Raw genomic sequence first — 23,191 nt, 5'->3', positions numbered from 1 at the left:
ATCATGAGAAATGCTGGACTGAATGAAACACAAGCTACAATCAAGATTGCCAGGAGAAATATCAATAACCTCAGATATGCAGATGACACCATCCCTGTAGCAGAAAGTGAAGACGAACTAAAAAGCCTCTTGAAAGTGAAATAAGAGAGTGAAAAAGTTGGCTGAAAACTCACATTCAGAAAACTAAGATCACGGCATCTGGACCCATCACTTAATGGAAAATAGACAGGGAAACAAAGGAAACAGTAACAGACTTTATATTTGGAGTCTGAAATGCAGTTCAGTTCAGCTCAGTTCAGTTCATTCCCTCAGTCATGTCCGACTCTTTGTGACCCCATGAATCGCAGCACACCAGGCTTCCCAGTCCATCACCGACTCCCGGAGTTCACTCAGAGTCGCATCCATCGAGTATGAGATGGCTGGATGGCATCACTGACTGGCATCACAGTTGTCCCCTTCTCCTCCTGCCCCCAATCCCTCCTAACATTAGAGTCTTTTCCAATGAGTCAACTCTTCGCATGAGGTGGCCAAAGTACTGGAGTTTCAGCTTTAGCATCATTCCTTCCAAAGAAATCCCAGAGTCAATCTCCTTCAGAATGGACTGGTTGGAACTCCTTGCAGTCCAAGGGACTCTCAAGAGTCTTCTCCAACACCACAGTTCAAAAGCATCAATTATTTGGTGCTCAGCCTTCTTCACAGTCCAACTCTCACATCCATACATGACGACTGAAAAAACCATAGCCTTGACTAGACGGACCTTAGTAGGCAAAGTAAGGTCTCTGCTTTTGAATATGCTGTCTAAGTTGCTCATAACTTTTCTTCCAAGGAGTAAGCATCTTTTAATTTCATGGCTGAAGTAACCATCTGCAGTGATTTTGGAGTCCAAGAAAATAAAGTCTGACACTGTTTCCACTGTTTCCCCATATATTTCCCATGAAGTGATGGGACCAGATGCCATGATCTTCATTTTCTGAATGTTGAGCTTTAAGCCAATTTTTTCACTCTCCCCATTTACTTTCATCAGGAGGCTTTTTAGTTCCTCTTCACTTTCTGCCATAAGGGTGGTGTCATCTGCCTATCTGAGGTTATTGATATTTATCCCAGCAATCTTGATTCCAGCTTGTGTTTCTTCCAGTCCAGCATTTCTCATGATGTGCTCTGCATAGAAGTTCAATAAGCAGGGTAACAATATACAGCCTTGATGTACTCCTTTTCCTATTTGGAACCAGTCTGTTGTTCCATGTCCAGTTCTAACTGTTGTTTCCTGACCTGCATACAGATTTCTCAAGAGGCAGGTTAGGTGGTCTGGTATTCCCATCTCTTTCAGAATTTTCCACAATTTATTGTGATCCACACAGTCAAAAGCTTTGGCATAATCAATAAAGCAGAAATAGATGTTTTTCTGGAACTCTCTTGCTTTTTCCGTGATCCAGAGGATGGTGGCAATTTGATCTCTGGTTTCTCTGGCTTTTCTAAAACCAGCTTGAATATCAAGAAGTTCATGGTTCACGTATTGCTGAAGCCTGGCTTGGAGAATTTTGAGCATTACTTTACTAGCCTGTGAAATGAGTGCAATTGTGTGGTAGTTTGAGCATTCTTTGGCATTGCCTTTCTTTGGGATTGGAATGAAAACTGACCTTTTCCAGTCCTGTGGCCACTGCTGAGTTTTCCAAATTTGCTGGCATATTGAGTGCAGCACTTTCACAGCATCATCTTTCAGGATTTGACATAACTCTACTGGAATTCCATCACCTCCACTAGCTTTGTTCATAGTGATGCTTTCTAAGGCCCACTTGACTACACATCTAGAATGTCTGGCTCTAGATGAGTGATTACACCATCATGATTATCTGGGTCGTGAAGATCTTTTTTGTACAGTTATTCTGTGTGTTCTTGCTAACTCTTCATAATATCTTCTGCTTCTGTTAGGTCCGTACCATTTCTGCCCTTTGTCGAGCCCATCTTTGCATGAAATATTCCCTTGGTATCTCTAATTTTCTTGAAGAGAACGCTAGTCTTTCCCATTCTGTTGTTTTCCTCTATTTCTTTGCATTGATCACTGAAGAAGGCTTTCGTATCTCTTCTTGCTATTCTTTGAAACTCTGCATTCAGTTGCTTATATCTTTCCTTTTCTCCTTGGCTTTTTGCCTCTCTTCTTTTCACGGCTATTTGTAAGGCCTTCCCAGACAGCCATTTTGCTTTTTTGCATTTCTTTTCCATGGGGATGGTCTTGATCCCTGTCTCCTGTACAATGTCACAAACCTCATTCCATAGTTCATCAGGCACTCTATCCGTCAGATCTAGGCCCTTAAATCTATTTCTCACTTCCACTGCATAATCATAAGGGATTTGATTTAGGTCATACCTGAATGGTCTAGCGGTTTTCCCTGCCTTCTTCAATTTAAGTCTGAATTTGGTAATAAGGAGTTCATGATCTGAGCCACAGTCAGTTCCTGGTCTTGTTTTTGTTGACTGTATAGAGCTTCTCCATCTTTGGCTGCAAAGAATATAATCAATCTGATTTCAGTGTTGATCATCTGGTGTTGTCCATGTGTAGAGTCTTCTCTTGTGTTGTTGGAAGAGGGTGTTTGCTATGACCAGCGCATTTTCTTGGCAAAACTCTATTAGCCTTTTCTCTGCTTCATTCCATATTCCAAGGTCAAATTTGCCTGTTAATCCAGGTATTTCTTGAGTTCCTACTCTTGCATTCCAGTCTCCTATAATGAAAAGGACGTCTTTTTTGGGTGTTAGTTGTAAAAGGTCTTGTAGGTCTTCATAGAATCGTTCAACTTCAGCTTCTTCAGCCTTACTGGTTGGGGCATAGACTTGGATTACTGTGATATTGAATGGTTTGCCTTGGAAACAAACAGAGATCATTCTGTCATTTTTGAGATTGCATCCAAGTACTGCATTTCGGACTCTTCTGTTGACCATGGTGGCTACTCCGTTTCTTCTGAAGGATTCCTGCCCGCAGTAGTAGATATAATGGTCATCTGAGTTAAATTCACCCATTCCACTCCATTTTAGTACGCTGATTCCTAGAATGTCGACGTTCTCTTGCCATCTCCTGTTTGACCACTTCCAATTTGCCTTGATTCATGGACCTGACATTCCAGGTTCCTATGCAATATTGCTCTTTACAGCATCGGCCCTTGCTTCTATCACCAGTCACATCCACAGCTGGGTAGTTTTTGCTTTGGCTCCATCCCTTCATTCTTTCTGGAGTTATTTCTCCACTGACCTCCAGTAGCATATTGGGCACCTACTGACCTGGGGATTACCTCTTTCAGTATTCTATCATTTTGCCTTTTCGTACTGTTCATGGGGTTCTCAAGGTAAGAATACTGAAGTGGTTTGCAGTTCCTTTCTCCAGTGGACCACAATCTGTCAGACCTCTCCACCATGACCCGCCCATCTTGGGTTGCCCTGAGGGCATGGCTTAGTTTCATTGAGTTAGACAAGGCTGTGGTCCTAGTGTGATTAGATTGACTAGATTTCTGTGAGTATGGTTTCAGTGTGTCTGCCCTCTGATGCCCTGTTGCAACACCTACCCTCTTACTTGAGTTTCTCTTACCTTGGGCGTGGGGTACTTGGATGAAATCTCAAAAACAACGGAATGATCTCTGTTCATTTCCAAGGCAAACCATTCAATATCACAGTAATCCAAGTCTATGGCCCAACCAGTAATGCTGAAGAAGTTGAAGTTTAATGGTTGTTGAAGACCTACAAGGCCTTTTAGAACTAACATGCAAAAAAAGATGTCCTTTTCATTATAGGAGACTGGAATGCAAAAGTAGGAATTGAAGAAACACCTGAAGTAACAGGTAAATTTGTCCTTAGAGAGCAGCATGAAGCTGGGCAATGGCTAACAGAGTTTTTCCAAGAGAATGCACTGGTCATAGCAAACACCCTCTTCCAACAACACAAGAGAAGACTCTACACATGGACATCACCAGATGGTCAACACCAAAATCAGACTGATTATATACTTTGCAGCCAAAAATGGAGAAGCTCAATACAGACAGAAAAAAAAAAAAGACCAGGAGCTGACTGAGGCTCAGATCATGAACTCCTTATTGCCAAATTCAGACTTAAATTGAAGAAAGTAGGGAAAATCACCAGACCATTCAGGTATGACCTAAATCAAATCCCTTATGATTATAAAGTGGAAGTGAGAAATACATTTAAGGAGTTAGATATGACAGACAGAGTTCCTGATGAACTATGGACGGAGGTTCCTGATACTGTACAGAAGACAGGGATCAAGATCATCTGCAAGAAAAAGAAATGCAAAAAAGCAAAATGGCTGTCTGAGGAGGCCTTACAAATAGCTGTGAAAAGAAGAGAAGTGTAAAGCAAAGGAGGAAAGGAAAGATATATCCATCTGAATGCAGAGTTACAAAGAATAGCAAGGAGAGATAAGAAAGCATCCATCGCTCAGCGATCAGTGCAAAGAAATAGAGGAAAATAATAGAATTGGAAAGACAGGCGATCTCTTCAAGAAAATTAGAGATACCAAGAGGATATTTCATGCAAAGATGAGCTCAGTAAAAGACAGAAGTGGTATACCTACATAGGCAGAAGATATAAAAAAGAGGTGGCAAGAATACACAGAAGACCTGGACAAAAAAGATTTTCATTACCCAGATAATAACAATGGTGTGATCGTTCATCTAGAACCAGACATCCTGAAATGCGAAGTCAAGTGGGCCTTAGGAAGCATCACTATGAACAAAGCTAGTGGAGGTGATGGAATTCCTGTTGATCTATTTAAATCCTAAAAGATGATACTGTGAAAGTGTTGCATTCAATATGCCAGCAAATTTGGAAAACTCAGCAGTGACCACAGGACTGGAAAAGGTCAGTTTTTATTCCAATCCCAAAGAACGGAAATGCCAAAGAATACACAAACTACCACACAATTGCACTCTTCTCACACACTGGTAAAGTAATGCCTAAAATTCTCCAAGCCAGGCTTCAGCAATATGTGAATCATGAACTTCCAGATATTCAAGCTGGTTTTAGAAAAGGCAGAGGAACCAGAGATCAAATTGCCAACATCTGCTGGATCATGGAAAAAGCAAGAGAATTCCAGAAAAAAAATCTTCTCCTTTATTGATTATGCCAAAGCCTTTGAATGTGTGGATCACAATAAAATGTGGAAAATCCTGAAAGATGGGAATACCAGACCACCTGACTTGCCTCTTGAGAAATCTGTATGGCAGGTCAGGAAGCAACAGTTACAACTGGACATGGAACAACCGACTGGTTCCAAATAGGAAAAGGAGTACATCAAGGATGTATATTATCATCCTGCTTATTGAACTTCTATGCAGAGTACATCATGAGAAACGCTGGGCTGGATGAAGCTTGCTGGAATCAAGATTTTTGGAGAAATATCAATAACCTCAGATATGCAGATTACACCACTTTTATGGCAGAAAGTGAAGAAGAACTAAAGAGCCTCTTAATGAAAGTGAAAGAGGAGAGTGAAAAATTTGGCTTAAAGCTCAACATTCAGAAAACTAAGATCATGGCATCTGGTTCCATTACTTCAAGGGAAATAGATGGGGAAGCAGTGGAAACAGTGGCTGACTTTTTTTAGGGGGAGAGGGCTCCCAAATCACTGTAGATGGTGACTGCAGCCGTGAAATTAAATACGCTTACTCCTTGGAAGGAAAGTTCTGAGAAACTAGATGGCATATTCAAATGCAGAGACATTACTTTGCCAACAAAGGTCCATTTAGTCAAGACTATTCTTTTTCTAGTTGTTACATATGGATGTAAGAGTTGTACTCTAAAGAAAGCTGAGTATCAAAGAATTGAACTTTTGAACTGTGGTGTTGGGGAAGACTCTTGAGAGTCCCTTGGACTACAAGGAGAGTCAAGAAGTCCATGCTTAAGGAAATCAGTCCTGAATATTCACTTGAAGGACTGATGCTGAAGCTGAAACTCCAATACTTTGGCCACCTGATGCAAAGAGCTGACTCATTTGAAAGTACCCTGATTCTGGGAAAGATTGAAGGCAGGAGGAGAAGGGGATGACAGAGGATGAGGTGGTTGGATGGCATCACCGACTCAATGGAGATGAGTTTGAGTAAACTCCGGGAGTTAGTGATGGACAGGAAAGCCTGGTTTGCTGCTGTCCATGGTGTCACGAACAGCCCGAAACGACTGAGTGACTGAACTGAAATGAAATGAAATATCACTGAAAATCATGACTGCAGTCCTGAAATTGAAAGACGCTTGCTCTTTGAAAGAAAAGATATGACCAACCTGGACAGCATATTAAAAATAGACATTACTTTGAAAACAGAGATCCATCTATTCAAAGCTATGGTTTTTCCAGTATTCATATATGGATGTGAAAATTGGTTATAAAGAAAGCTGAGTGCCATAAAATTGATGCTTTTGAGCTATGGTGTTGGAGACGACTCTTGAGAGTTCCTTGGACAGAAAGGATATTCAACCAGTCCATCCTAAAGGAAATAAGTCATGAATATTCATTGGAAGGACTGATGCTGAAGCTGAAACTCCAATACTTTGGCCACCTGGTACAAAGAACTGACTCATTTGAAAAGACTCTGATGCTGGGAAAGACTGAAGTTGGAAGGAGAAGGGGATGACAGAGGACGAGATGGTTGGATGGCATCACCAGTTCAATGGACTTGAGTTTGAGTAAACTCCAGGAGTTGGTGATGGACAGGGAAGTCTGGGGTGTTGCAGTCCATGGGGTCTGAAAGAGTCAGACACAACTGAGCAACTGAACTGAATTGAAGATACTTATGAGATTTTTACCCTAAAACAAGTCATGACAGACATCGCTTAAAGACAAATATTTCCCTTCTGGTATCAGAGTACAGCCTCATGGCATTTGTCTTTATAAATCCCTGACAATTTCTTTTCCCCAGAACCCTCTTTGATTTAACTCAAAGATGAGTGTACTGAATTGCAGTTTTTAAGACCCCAAGTAAACTATTTTCTTATTTTCAATCTTCTACTTTTTTTTTGTTTGTTTGTTTGCTCATTTGGCTTTTTGAGAGACTTTTTGATATTCTCAAAATATAAAATCACAACAAAAGACAAATCTGGATAAATGCAAAATATATCAAAGAAAAATATACTAAGGACAACAAAGACAAATGGTCCAACCAAAAGCTAGATTTGTGAGTCTGAGTACAAAAACACTTCCCAGGTGTCTCAGTAGTAAAAGGATCTGTCTGCCAATGCAGGAGATTCAAGAGATACCAGTTCGATCCTTGAGCCAGGAAGATTTTCTGAAGGAGAACATGGCAACCCACCCCAATAATCTTGCCTGGCAAGTTCCCATGGACAATGGAGCCTGATGGGCTACAGTCCATGGGGTTGCAGAGTCAGAGCAACTGAGCGACTGAGCTTGGACACATAAGCACAAAAATATAATGCTATATAATAAGTATTAAATCAAGAGCATGCTATATTAAAAAAAAAATCAACTAACTTCTCCAAAAGGAGAACAATCCAAAAATAAGAAATAGTTAAAATTGAACATAATTTCTCTAGTTAAAACTTCAATAGAATGTCTAAGTAAGAGAATACACTTACTGATGATCTGCAATTTAAAATGTGAAAAACCTTCTAGAATGTTCAACAATAAGTAAAAGAGATATAAAACATAATAGAAAAATTTAGAGATATAGTGCACAAATGTGTTCCAGCAATCATATAGTAAGACTATCAATAACAGAAAAAAAAATTTAGGGCTGTAAAAAATAGTTGAAAATATACCTGACTTTAATTATCTTTACATTTAGACAGTCTACAAATGTCTGGCAAAAATTATATATGTATATATGTATATAGATATAGATATAGATATAGATATAGATATAGATATAGATATAGATATAGATATATAGCACCCAGGTGGTGCTAGTGGTAAAGAACCTGCCTACCAATGCAGGACACATGAGACCCAGGTTCTATCCCTGGGTCAGGAAGATCCCTTGGAGAAGGAAATGGCAATCATTCCAGTATTCCTGCCTGGAGAATTCCACGGACAGAGGATCTTGGTGGGCTACAGTCCATGGGGTCACAAAGGGTCAGACACAACTGAAGTGTTCAGTATAAACTGCGTCAGACTTTATTTTTGGGGGGCTCCAAAATCACTGCAGATGGTGACTACAGCCATGAAATTAAAAGACACTTACTCCTTGGAAGAAAAGTTATGACCAACCTAGATAGTATATTCAAAAGCAGAGACATTACTTTGCTAACAAAGGTCCGTTTAGTCAAGCCTATGGTTTTTCCAGTCGTCATGTATGGATGTGAGAGTTGGACTGTGAAAAAGGCTGAGCGCCAAAGAATTGGTGCTTTTGAACTGTGGTGTTGGAGAAGACTCTTGATGGTCCCTTGGACTGCAAGGAGATCCAACCAGTCCATTCTAAAGGAGATCAGCCCTGGGATTTCCTTGGAAGGAATGATGCTAAAGCTGAAACTCCAGTACTTTGGCCACCTCATGCGAAGTGTTGACTCATTGGAAAAGACTCTGATGTTGAGAGGGATTAGGGGCAGGAGGAAAAGGGAACGACCGAGGATGAGATGGCTGGATGGCATCACTGACTCGATGGACGTGAGTCTAAGTGAACTCCAGGTGTTGGTGATGGACAGGGAGGCCTGGTATGCTGCAATTCATGGGGTTGCAAAGAGTCAGACACTACTGAGTGACTGAACTGAACTGAACTGAACTGAACTGAAATTGTGTCCAGGCTGCACATTTTTAGTCAGAAGTATGCATATTGCCTGTTTTCAAAGGGGTTTTTTTGTGTGTGTGTGGATTAAATCAAATCTCGCTTTAATAGCAGTGAATTGCCATCTTCTATGTAGAGGATTATCTAGTCAAAGCTATGCTTTTTCCAGTAATCATGTATGGATGTGAGAGTTGGACCGTTAAGAAGGCTGAGCACCAAAAAATTGATGTTTTTGAATTGTGGTGTTGGAGAAGACTCTTGAGAGTCTCTTGGACAGCAAGGAGATCAAACCAGTCAATCCTAAAGGAAATCAATCTTGATATTCATTGGAAGGACTGATGAGGAAGCTGAAGCTCCAATACTTTGGTGTGAAGAGCCAGCTCATTGGAGAAGGCCTTGATTCTGGGAAAGATTGAGGGCAGTAAAAGGAGGGCACAGGGGATGAGATAGCTGGATGGCATCACTGACTCAATGGACATGAATGTGAGCAAACTTCAAGACTTGGTGAAGGACAGGGAAGCCTCATGTGCTGCCATCTGTGGGGTCACAAAGAGTCAGACACTACTTCGCAACTGAAAAACAACATCTAGAAGAGAAAATGCCACATATTTTTGCTGAATAGCATTCATGACTAATATATTTTTAATGCCTTTTGCTTAGTTTTATCATATCATCTTTGACAAACATTAATTTTTTCCTCTAAAAAAGAGGTATTAATACATTTTGCACATGCAGGTTTAGGTCTAAGTTATTATCCCATCACCAAAGACTTGTTATATAATTAGAACAAATTACTCTATTTATGATCTCCTATTTTCTCAGGCACAAAGTCAATCTCTAAGATCTTTTCAATAAAATCCTAGGTTTTAAAGCAACCTTCCCTTCTTGAAATTTGCTTCTACCTTACAGGCAAGAAATAAACTGAATACAGAAAAGTTAGGTGACTCAAAGCCTTTCAGAGTACCTGTTCATGATCAATGTGAAATCTGTTACATCATTTATGTACCTCATATTACATATATTTTAGTCCAAACACACAAAGCAAATCCAGCAAAACATAACAAATATAATCATCACTACAAAAACAGAATCTATCTTAACAAGGCCAAGTGATCTAGTTTCTTTTTCAGTCTCCAATTGCCTATCATACACTGGGTCTTAGAGGCTAATGATTGTTATAGAATGCAAAAACGATATACATGTAGAAGTGCCCTGAAAAATATGTCACGTCATCGTCTGGACAGCATCTAAGATGTATTGCATAAAACACTTGTCAGCAAAATGGTCTTCAACCTCTGCAGGATTCTCTCCACTTGAAAGAACAGATGCTCATTGTGTTTGATGAGCTGCAGAACCACTGCCTACACTGAAAACAAAATAACCAGGGATGAAGTGACATTGATGTGTTGCAAAGGCAGCTTCTTTGCAACAAATTGACATTCAGTCACTTTTACATTCCTTGAGGAGTCTGTGAGCTTCTGCTGACAAATATCAATAAAATATTTATTCATCTTGCTTGATTTTAAATTTTGTATTTGCTTATTCTATTTTTTCTCTCAATTTGGGTAACAGTGTATTCAGCACATGCAACAAAGATTTTTATATTTTCATTGACACAGGTTATACAAAAATGACTGCACTGTGCTTATAAAAAGGCAAGACTAGTAGCGATAAGAAGTTAAAAATAAAATTGTCTTTCATGTTCATATTAAAATTGTCTCTCAACTTTCATGTTTATCTCCCAGAATCAGTTACTTTTTTCAGTTTTGCATAAATTTTTATAAGTACGACATATGCTTATATGCCTCTCCATGGGCTTCCCTCGAGGCTCAGATAGTAAAGAATCTGCCTGCAATGCAGGATACCATATATCCTTGGGTTGGGAAGATTTCTGGAGAGCAATGGCTATCCAGTCCAGTAGTTTTGCCTGGAGAACTTGATGGACAGAGGAGCCTGGTGGGCTACAGTCCACGGATTCACAAAGAGTTGGACATGACCTTAACTTTTCACTTGTTTAATGATTTTATAGATTTATATAGATTGTGTGCAGGTATAGTTATGTTTGTATTTGAGTGAATGTATGCTATATTCATTGGAGAAGGCAATGGCACCCCACCGCAGTACTCTTGCCTGGGAAATCCCATGGGTAGAGGAGCCTGGTAGGCTGCAGTCCATGGGGTCACAAAGAGTCGGAGAGGACTGAGCGACTTCCCCTTCTCTTTTCTCTTTCATGCACTGGAGAAGGAAATGGCAACCCACTCCAGTGTTCTTGCCTGGAGAATCCGAGGGATGGAGGAGCCTGGTGGGCTGCCGTCTATGGCGTTGCACAGAGTTGGACACAACTGAAGTGACTTAGCAGCAGCAGCATGCTATATTCATACTAGGGGGCTTCCTCGGTAGCTCAGATGGTAAAGTGTCTGCCAGAAATGCAAGAGATTGGGTTCAATCCCTGGGTCGGGAAGATCCCCTGGAGAAGAAAATGGCAGCCCACTCCAGTATTCTTGCCTGGAAAATTGCATGGACAGAGGAGGATGGCAGGCTACAGTCCATGGGGTTGCAAAGAGTTGGATACAACTGAGAAACTTCACTAGAGAACTAGAGAGATGCTATATTCAGAATCTAAATAGAATTGTGTTTATTTCTGAGAGCATCTCATTATTTCTCAAATATAAAGATCTCCTTCAATCTATTTCAAGTTTAGTACTAAGCAGATATTAAACAAGCATATGTTCATACTAATTCATAAAATATCGCAATAATTTCATGCTTGCATAGTAACTAGCATTTACCCCAAGCCTTCCTACTCCCCCCAGTCATCTTGCCTCTTCCCAAGGAACCCTTTGACCCAGCAATCAGATTAACACTTGGCTAGCAGAAGGTCTTCAAACCTTGCTCCAGTACCCTGGGCAGTCAGCAGTTCTTCTGAATTTCCAAAGCAATTAATTATTATCAATATTGCATGTGCCTACTCAGTCATGTCCACCTTTTGCAACCCCATGGACCAGTCTCTTCTGCCCATGGGATTTTCCAGGAAAGAACACTGGAGTGGGTTGCCAATTCCTCCTGCACAGGATCTTCCAACCCAGGGATTGAACTGACATCTCCTGCAATGGCAGGCAGATTCTTTACCACTGAGCCCATGTGGGAAACCCATTATCAACACTGACCCTGGGTACGTCAAAATATAACTTGTCATTTTACCACTGATAATTTCTTCTCTTACTTTCTTATGTTATGTCTCTTTCTAATACTTTTCAGCTTCTGATATACTCTAAAACATAATTATAATTGCAGTAACTTGACAGAGATGGGGACTTTTTTCTGTGTTCCTTACTGCTGCATTTCAATTGTCAGGTATATGGCAGGCTCAATGAATGTTTATTGAATTGATATCCTCATGCTCTTACCAACATTGAAAATCTTACAACTTTTGCCAATAAGATTAACTAAAAAAAATCACACTCTTTTGTCAATTAGCATTTCCTAGTTACAACTATCATTGAACATGATATTTTCAATTGATTATTGTTTATATGAATATATATTTTATAAATTACCAGATAATATATGTTTATTGTTCACTGATTTGTTTTCTCTTATATTTTTCTTTATTAAATTTGTTTAGTTCTTATATTTCTTCTGAGGGCAAATTTATATGCAAATTTATGTATCTCTTCTAAGGGCAACTTTGACACATTTCAATTCACAGTTTTCACTTACTCCTTTCCTTCATTTACATTGTTTAATTTGTAGATTTAGCTTGATTTTCCTTATTTCTAGGGTAGAATTTGTTTTTAATTTCTGTAATTTAAAAATTATTTGCTTTTTTAAAATTATTACCAGTTTTATTTCACTGCAGTAAGAACAAAAATTATAGATTTTTTAAATTGAGAATACATTCTTAAAAGTTTCAGTAAAATTTAGTTACATTAGACAGGCCAAGTAGGTTTTACTCATATTATATAACCTAGGGCCTCAGTGGCTCTTCATGTAAACATTTCTTTTCATCCTTATTGGGTAGATGTGGGAGCTTAGTTCCACATAGTCATTCAGGGCCAACATGATCTTGAACTTCTGTCCTCCAAGGCTATGAGAAAATAAACTTCTATTGTTGGAGCCACCCAGTCATTGGTATTTTGTTAATGTCAGTGAGTTGACTAATACAGGCACATTTCATTTGCCCTCATCCTTGATAGCTACTGAGGAATATGCCCGGCTTTTATAGTTCCCTTTGTTCTCACAGCAGACTAGAGTCCCAAAGGCTGTTTACTTTCAAGGAGTCGCAGGAATTTTCAAGTCTAGACTAATGGTCTGTTTAGCAGCACGGCAATCTCTATACATAGCCACTCGAATTTAGTCAATTCCATCTGCCAGTTATCTTTTTTAAATAGCTTTAAGATGCAGGATACAGCATGCTTGGGGCTGGTGCATGGTGATGACCCAGAGAGATGTTATGGGGAGGGAGGTGAGAGGGGGGTTCATGTTAGGGAACGCATGTACACCCATGGTGGATTCATGTCAATGTATGGCAAAACCAATACAGTATTGTAAAGTAAAATAAAGTAAAAAAAAAAAAGAGAGAGAGAGAGAGAGAGATCAGCTATCTTTCTTTCTTTTTTTTTCTGATATCTCTAATTTTTTTTTTTTTTTTTTTTTGTAGAAAACCTCTCTCAAATTAAGCTCTCAGATGTCTCTGGCAAAAACTATACCCTTACTCTGATTCATGACCTAAATTATTTTATGCACTGACAGGTATTACTTGTCATCATGCCATTATACTGTTATATATTCCTGAATCATCTTAATCAGGTGAGAAGTTTTAGTAATAAGGAAGCAGGCTACACTCTTAATTTGACTTTAGATTCCAGGCTGAATTTCAAAGGCCTTTGTTGTTCCCATATTTTCATGATTTTATCTCCTGCTGTAAGAATCAAAAGGCTTTTTACTGCTTCATAATACATGTTATGAATTTTTCAGATTTCTGCATTACTTTATTATTTTTTTTTTTAATTCACTTTTGGCTGTGCTGGGTCGTCGTTGCTGGGTGGCTTTTCTCTAGTTGGAGCAAGCAGGGGCAATATTCCAGTTGTGGTGCACAGGCTTCTCATTGCAGTGGCCTTTCTTGTTGCAGAGCACGATCTCTAAGGCACACAGCCTTCAGCAGTAGAGGCCTGTGGGCTCAGTATTTGTGGCTCTCAGCCTCCAGAGCATAGACTCAGTAGTTGTGGTGCACAGACTTGGTTTCTCCAGGGCATGTGACATCTTCCCAGATTAGGGATCAAACCTATGTCTCCTGCATTGGCAGGTGGATTCCTTCCTACTGAACCTCCAGGGAAAACTTCATTACTCTTTATTTTGCCCTGAAAACTATTTTCTGAGTTCATAATTTTTGTGTAATACCAGATCAAATCCAGTCAAAAGTGATCAAACCACAGTATTATAATTCAACTTTAGAATATCTTCTAAATCTAAAAGTTCAATAAGCAAATGTTCTGACTTCCAAGTTATATCTGATGAGTTTTATTAAACATTTTGCCATTGCCTGGCATAGGCTGCTATACTTTCATTCTCAGGAATCAATTTCTTAATTGTCTATCATCTGGTCAATTAAAATAAAACAATGCCAGCTATTTTAGGCTTCTGATAGGGCAACTTCACTTCCAATAACTATACCATTGTTGATATTAAGATAGGATTGGATAGCATAGGATGAATATGAACAATACCAAAACTCCAAAGGCTTAGAACAACATATCTATTTCTAATTCTTATGTCATGTATGATGTGAGCTAGCTCAGTCGTGTCTGACTCTTTGTGACCCCGTAGACTGTAGCCTACAAGGCTCCTCTGTCCATGGGATTTTCCAGGCAATAGTACTGGAGTGGATTGCCATTTTCTTCTCCAGAGGATCTTCCCAACCCAGGGATGGAACCCAGGTCTCCCGCATTATAGACAGACGCTTTACTGTCTGAGCCACCAGGGAAGTCCCCCTTAGGAGGTAGGATCTTTGAATTTGGACTTGACCTAGGAATGATTTTACCAACGTGATTATAGAAAATATGATGCAAGCAGAGACTGAAACCACTAACAGGAACCGAATGAACCATAATAGTGCACTAGAAGACGAAGAGACACATGGAAGAGAACTAAGTGATCTGTGTCACAATTTACTAACTTCTTTCCACGTGGCAGAGTAATAAAGAATCCTCCTGCTAATTCAGGAGATGCAAGAGACGTGGATCCAATCTCTGAGTCGGGAGGATCCCCTGGAGTAGGAAATGGCAACCCAATCCAGTATTCTTGCCTGGAAAATTCCATGGACAGAGGAGACTGGCAGGCTATATTCAGTCCAGGGGATTGCAATAAGTTGGATACAACTGAGCGTACACACCCACACCCACACACACACCCACACACACACAAAATGATATGAAGGAGGCCTATAACAGATTATCTGACATACTGGCAGCCATCTATAGGTACATCATAGAGCCTGTCAGTAATCATTTGAACTCCCTCAGACGAGAAGAACTACCTAGGCACTGAAAGCATCATGAGGTAAATGAAATAAATAACTTTTTAAGCCAATATGTTTATGAAGCCAAATAGATATTTAAGTCTTAATTTCTTTTATATAACAAAAACAAACTGGTACATGAACTATTTTGTCAAAATTGGGTGCTACTGTAACAAAACCTTAAAACATATATTAAATTTGCATCTGGAATAAGTGAAACCTGGAAAGTCACCCAGGAAATTGTGGAACCTGGAAAAGAGGCAACAAAACTGCTATATCGGGCTAGAAAAATGTCAACCTGTATTATATAGTGTTGGAAAAAATCACAAACTGCTGCCTATGGCAACTTGGAATGTGGAAATGAACAATGAAGCTTAAGAATCTGGCTAAAGTAATTGCTAGAATTTCATATAGAAAATTCACATATATTTATATATTAGGTAAAACATATTACCACTTGTCTTAATAAGTCTCCCTTTGCCTTCTAGGTACACCTTCTATGTCTCTCCTCCTCATAGGTTGAACTATGTGGATAGCAATTAAGAGGATACTCTACTCCCTGATTTTATTAGATTCAAAAATTTAGAGGCATTGACACAGAATAAGAACATAGGAGGACAGTGAAAGAAGTGTATTTAATGTCATGGCTCTTTCCTTGTCAAGACTACAGCTTTTTCTCTAGTTTCTCTTTCCCTTTTCCCCCTTTCAGCCCTCAGGCTGACAACAACACCCCACTGTTCATAGCCTAGGGGTTCTTTATATCCTTGATTGATTTCTTTTAAGTGTTTTTGGCTTTCTTAATTGGACCTTGAATGATAGATACATCAATTGAAGTTTTGTTTTTATTATGAAATAAGAAGACTAGTTAGAATTAGAAAGTACTAAACAATATGAACTAATTTGTACAAATCTTAGTTTGTAAGACTGTATAAAATGCTATAGAGACATATGTGAAATGCTAAATATACTACTTACTTTTCTTGTAGCTAAAGAGGAAGGGGAGATATTTCCTCTCTACACCAAAATGAGTTTTGTTTTAGTGAACTGTTAGCAGAACCTGCAATTTTTCAAAGCTAAATTCTTGAATTTTACTAATTAGCCCAGAGAGATAAAAAATGCTGGGCTGAAAAGCCTAATGAAGGTTATATGGCAAATAAAGGACAGAATAGGATTATTAACAGAGTATTAGCAGATGTCCAGAATATGGGCACACCCTGTTTTCCATTTATACAGCACTGGTACAAATTTTAAAATAAGCAAGAGTAAATGTGTTTCATAAAACAATCATTTGTATACAAAAAATAGTAGGAAAAGCAAAGAACACAATAGAAATGAAAAAAATCAGGAGAAAAATTACTTCTATAGGAGGGAGGGGTTGTGACTGGGAAGGATTACATGTTATGCATATGAATATGTATCTCTGGTATGTTTAAATAAGAAAGAAGGTGAGGTAATTATGTGCTATGGAAGAATACTGGAAAAAATAAATATTATTTAATATTAGCTTCACAATGCGTGTTGAACACAGTCGAACACATTGAACTGAAGTGTTACAAAACAAGCCCGAATTTAGAATGAGATAAACCATTTTGAAAGAAAATTTAGGTGTGATTCCAATCTGTAAAGGTAAAATTCTGATTACCTATAAATAATCATAATACTATACTGTAAATAAAGATTAAAATCATAAGTTTATAATTAATGCTTGGAAAGCCTGTATAATATACTAGAAAATGCCACATATATTAGCTGCTGCTGCTGCTGCTGCTAAGTCACTGCAGTCGTGTCCGACTCTGTGCGATCCCAGAGACAGCAGCCCACCAGGCTCCCCCATTCCTGGGATTCTTCAGGCAAGAACACCAGAGTGGGTTGCCATTTCCTTCTCCAATATATTAGCTAGGAAAAAACAATAGCAACTGGATTATGTATCTAATGATGTCAAATCCTTTATCCTTTTATGTATGAGTCAATCAAAAATTCTGAAAACTGAAAATTAAGAGAACTTCAGCAAGAATAATAACAATACTAAGTTCGCCAGTCAAAATAGGGTTAGCTTGATGAGAATGTACTTATTGTTTTCTTACTAGAGATAATTATGTATCTTTGATTTTATATTGTCACTTTCTTTTTGATCTAAACATAGACTTTAGTTTTTTGAAAATGTCATTATAGACTCATCTTGTTTTGAAAATACTACTAAAAAATACATTAGTGTCAGAAAAATGAATAATAAAAAAACAGTAAGCAGAAGGGGAAATCCTGCTTTTAATTCAATTTATTTCTCCTGAAAGGCATCACTAAAGTTTATCTAAATACAGGAACTGCATGATGAAACAGTACCTATAATTATTTAAATCTATGTGCAACTGGATCAGCTTTCTGGTGGCTTAGATGGTAAAGAATCTGCTTGCAGTTGGGAGACTTGGTTTTGATCCCTGGGTTGGGAAGATCCTTTGGAGAAAGGATATATTTTGAGTACAATAAAAATAAAAATGCCTAGGGTTTGAAGAAAAATAAAAATTCATATATTAGTGCATATATATAATTTGTTCTCAAAGTTGGTGTGCACCAGAGCTCAGTCATGCATCATCTTCTCTGTCTATATTCACTCACCTGGCAATCTCATCCACATTCCTGAATTTTAAAACCTGGATGATACTGAATTTATATTTATGTCAAGGAAGTGTCTCTCAAACCTTAAATCTGAATCCAAATCTCACTTGATATTTCCACTCAAATCCCTAACAAACATCAGAACTCATGAGGACCATAGAATTGATGCTTTTGAACTGTGGTGTTGAAGCAGACTCTTTGAGTCCCTTGGAAAACAAGGAGATCCAAGTAGCCCATCCTTCAGGAAATCAGTATTGAATATTCATTGGAAGGACTGATGCTGAGGCTGAAACTCCAATACTTTGGCCACCTGATACGAAGAACTGACTCATTTGAAAAGACCTTGATGCTGGGAAACTTTGAAGGCAGGAGGGAAAGGGGATAACAGAGCATGAGATGGTTGGATGGCATCACTGACTCAATGGACATCTGTTTGAGTAATCTCTGGGAGTTGATGACAGACAGGAAGTCTGGCGTGCTGCAGTCCATGAGGTTGCTGCTGCTGCTAAGTTGCTTCAGTCATATCCAACTCTGTGCAACCCCATAGACGGCAGCCCACCAGGCTCCCCCGTCCCTGGGATTCTCCAGGCAAGAATATTGGAGAGGGTTGCCATTTCCTTCTCCAATGCATGAAAGTGAAAAGTGAAAGTGAAGTTGCTCAGTCGTGTCTGACCCTCAGCGATCCCATGGACTGCAGCCTACCAGGCTCCTCCGTCCATGGGATTTCCCAGGCAAGAGTACTGGAGTGGGGTGCCATTGCCTTCTCCCCATGAGGCTGCAGTAGGACACAGCTGAGCGACTGAACTGAAGTGACTTCCTAATCGCCCCATATCCCAAACTTCTAGAACAGCCTTTCACATAACATTTGATGGGAAACTCATTCTTTTGTTTGCTCAGACCAAAAATTTCAGAGACATCTGATCTTCTTTTTCTCACACCCCACATCCAGTTTATCAGGACAACCAGCTGACTGTACCTTCAGCTTACATCTAGAATGTGACCACTTCTCTCCAGCACCATGATCCTGATCTGAGTCCTCATTATCCCTGCCTGGACCACTGCCATACCCTCTTACTAACTGGTCTTTCTTTCCATCCTTGCTCAGGTTTGTTTTTAAACATGTGCATCTTATCATGACTCTCCTCTGTTCAAAATCCCACAGAAGCTCCTCATTTTACCAAGAATAATACCAAAACTTTCATGTTCTCTCATTCTGTTCAATCCATGGGGACCTTTTTGCTACTTCTTAATAGAACCAGGCACATTCTTATCTTAGGACATTTGCACTGGCTAGAATGCCCTTCTTTCAGATATTCATTCTGTCAATTTTCATATCAAATTTGCATAAATGTCATCATCACATTGAAGCCAACATTGTCCAAATTGCAACAAGATCACTGCTTCCTTTCCACACACTTTTGATCTTCCTTATAGTCCTGACTGTATATACACACTGTGTGTGTGTGTATGTGTGTTTATATGTGTGTATGTGTTTATGTGTATGTGTGTGGTGTTCACATGTTCATTTTACTTTTTCAATAGCACTTATATAGTGCCTGGTAGATAGTACACACTCAAAAAATATATGTTGAGCACATGGAAAAATGAATATGAGCCAGTGAACGCTTATGACTAAAGAAGTCTAAACTTAGCTAGGATGCAAACACGTAAAACATAATCTGTAAACACTGCAATGTAATGTCTAATTTCAGAGGACTAAGTCATTTCAAGATCATCCTCCTTCTATTCAGTTCAGTCCCTCAGTCATGTCCGACCCCATGGACTGCAGCATGCCAGGCTTCCTTGTCCATCATCAACTCCCAGAGTTTACTCAAACTCATGTCCATTGAGTCGATGATGCCATCCAGCCATCTCATCCTCCATCCTCCTTGAAAAGTAAAAGTGAAGTCACTCAGTCGTGTCTGACTCTTTGAGACCCCATGAACTGTAGCCTACCAGGCTCCTCCATCCATGGAATTTTCCAGGCAAGAGTGCTGGAGTGGGTTGCCATTTCCTTCTCCAGGGGATCTTCCCAACTCAGGGATCAAACCCAGGTCTCCCGCACTGCAGGCAGATGGTTTACCATCTGAGCCACCAGGGAAGCCCAATCCTCCTTAGTAGTACTTAAATTATGAGAAATACATTTAGCTTCCCTCTTTTCACAGGCAAATATTATTTCAATTATACTTTAAATGTAAATTTAATTTCCCTACTCTTATGAGCGTATTCACAATTATAGACAATTTAATTTTAAAATATGTATGACCATAAATAAATCCTGCTAATGGGATTGTTTTAAGTAATTTACTTTTAATTTAAATATAGTTAAGTGTAAACGTCCATCTTGCTACTTGGTTTATATTTGTACCATGTGTTCTTTGTTCTCTTTTTTCTCAATAGCTATATTTTTATATTTACATAAATATAGAATTTTGAAATCTAACAATAGGTACAAATATTTTATTATTGCATACAAGACTAATACAAATGGGACTGATACTGATTCCTATTAATATTAAGAAGATGCATTGACAAAATGACAACAATAATCTCATCTGGCATTCAAACCAGCTTTGATTTTGTGTTCACAATTAGGATTTGCTTTGCCCTATTAAGTTAACAAAAGTTTTGTACACTTAAACGTTGCAAGATTACATTTTCATATCTAATATGTCAATTGACAATATTGTGATTCTTCTTTTAGGAAATAAGAAAAAAGACCAAATTATGACATTCTGCATGGGATATGATGACTAACAATATTGTGTCTTCCCTGTTCTGTTAGCAAGAGAATTTGGGAATGAAAAGAAAGTGTAATATTCTTTGTAAACAAAGGTCTTTGGAGACATAATGGCTCTAAAGAGTGTCACATGGAATGAGGGAGTATGGTAGTGATAAAGACCAAATGTAAACATAGAGATGTTTCCAGAATCAGATTACATCAATATGATTTTCTGTCCCTTTAACCTTTATTTATTCTATTGTTTTGAGGCAGCAAAAGAAGCTGGAATTTAAAAAAATTTTAAATATATAAAAACTTTACAAGCTTTTGAAATTAAACCTAACTCTCACAGATTTTTACCTTCTCACTTTTACTGAATATATTGAAATGCAGTTTTGAATAAAAGAAGATAAATTAAGATTATTATAATATAATTAAAATATCACATTTGAAGGAGATACATGTTTTCAGTAAATTTTTTTTTGAAATTTACTAAAGCTTTACCATTCTGATAGCTGCAGATTTTTAAATATGTATATATATATATATGTGTGTGTGTGTGTGTGTATATATATATATATATATATATATATTTGTTTACTTGAGTGTCCTAGATCTTAGGTGCATCATGTGGCATCCAGTGTTCCAACCAGGGATTGAACCTGGACCCCCTCTATTGGGAGCACAGAGCCTAAGCCACTGGACCATTAGAAGTACCAAGCTGCAGATTTTTTTTATAATAAGTTCTATATATGCTGTTTAATAACAAGATAACATCATTTAAATATGGTGTTTTATTCAGCCGTTGGAAATAAGGCCCAGCCTATGATCAATAATATTCTTGAAATAAATAAATGGCTAGAAAAAAGCATGATTAGATGGGTGGAATGATCACTAAATAAATTGACAGAACCTTGCAATTCAATCATACAGATAAACATGTAGATGCACTGTTTATAAGTCAGTAGAGAAAAGTACAGTTGTACTGTACTGGGTTGATCCTTTATAAGAGTATTTGGAGAACAATGGAATATCACCTTGAATTAGTTCTTCTCAAGCTTAATTAATATTTGATGCTAGAAGAGCTAATTTACCTGTTGCAAGTAAGCATAAACCATGAAGCATATTATTGGGGAGCAGGCATGGGGAGGGGAAAGGAAAACCTGCCTCCACACATCAAAGCAAATTCTTTGCAAAAATGTTTTCCTTTACTAAAAACCTTTTTTTCTTTTTTTCCTTTACCAAGGAAATAAAGCTCTCTGCATCCCTGTGTGAACACTGCTTTGACCACCCTACAATCAATGCTGGCCTTCCCAGGTGGCATTAGTGGTAAAGAACCCGCCTGTCAATGCAGGAAATGTAAGAGATGTGTGTTCAATCCCTGGGTCATGAAAATCCCCTGGAGGAGGGCATGGCAACCCACTCCAGTATTCTTGCCTGGAGAATCCCATGGACTGTAGCCCTCCAGGCTCTTCTGTCCATGGGATTGCAGAGTCAGACATGACTGAAATCACACACACACACACACACACACACACACACACACACACACAGAGTCAATGTAAATGACCAAATTGTTCACAGGTATTTTAGAAGCAGTATCTTGTAGCTCACTGAAATACATAATTTCCTTTGAGAAGAAAAAAAAAAAAAACTTCATAGTGAAATGAGCTCAGGTGTTATTTACCAAGTTGAACTTTCTAATATCTAGAAGTCTCCTTGTCCCTGTACAGAGCTGTCCCCAGTGTTCAATCACATGACATCTTCCTCCAAGGACACCATTCACATGGTCATGGTTGTTCTGATGAAAACCTTCTAAGTAATAAATAAAATAAATTTGCTTTTGGGTATGCAGGGGCATGAAGATTAATGTAGAAAGAAGATTTTTTTTCTGTGTGGATCACCTATAGTTACCTATAGCCTTGGTATATAAGGGGTGAGGGAGAAAACAGAGGGTCTGAGAAAACTGTAGAAGACTTGGGGTTCTATGTGGGTATTTATTAACATTTCTGTAAAGGGAAAATAATTACAGTTAATTACTCATTGCACTGATTTTCTTTGTATGAGTTTTGTTACTGAACCCAGGTTTGGCTGTCCATTATTCATAAGCCAATAATCCAAGAGGCAAGTGTCAGTAGATAAGAAAGCTGCTTTACTCAGAGAGCTGGAAATCTGGCGAGAAGGTGCACTTGTGCCCAGTGACCAACTCTGAAGATTCTGCTCAGCCATGACAGTTTTTAAAAGAAAAATGGGGCAGGGAAGATTGCAGTGAATTATTGAGGCAGAAGATTCTGCATCATTCTCCACTGAATGCAGACTGGCTGACTCTTCAGATGTTAAATTTCTTTCCCATGTGATCTTTCTGCAGAATTGCTATGGGTACTGTTGTGGGCAGAGAGCTAGTCATTCTTTAACTATTTAATTCTTCATTCTTCTTTTTGTCTCTGAAAAAAATCAACAGGTTAGAGAAAGCATGGTGTGCATTCAGGAAAATGCCAGTCAGGGGTTAGTTTCAATTGCTCAGTGATCTCATTCCTATAATTAAGGTTTTTAAGATTATTTTCCTGTCCCAGGGATCTAACCAGGGTCTTCCACACTGCAAGCAGATTC

Source organism: Ovis canadensis, chromosome 1, assembly GCF_042477335.2.
Source record: "Ovis canadensis isolate MfBH-ARS-UI-01 breed Bighorn chromosome 1, ARS-UI_OviCan_v2, whole genome shotgun sequence".
In the NCBI taxonomy this organism is placed as follows: Eukaryota; Metazoa; Chordata; class Mammalia; order Artiodactyla; family Bovidae; genus Ovis; species Ovis canadensis.
The sequence above is the reverse complement of the archived record's forward strand: the minus strand, read 5'-3'. Positions refer to the sequence as shown.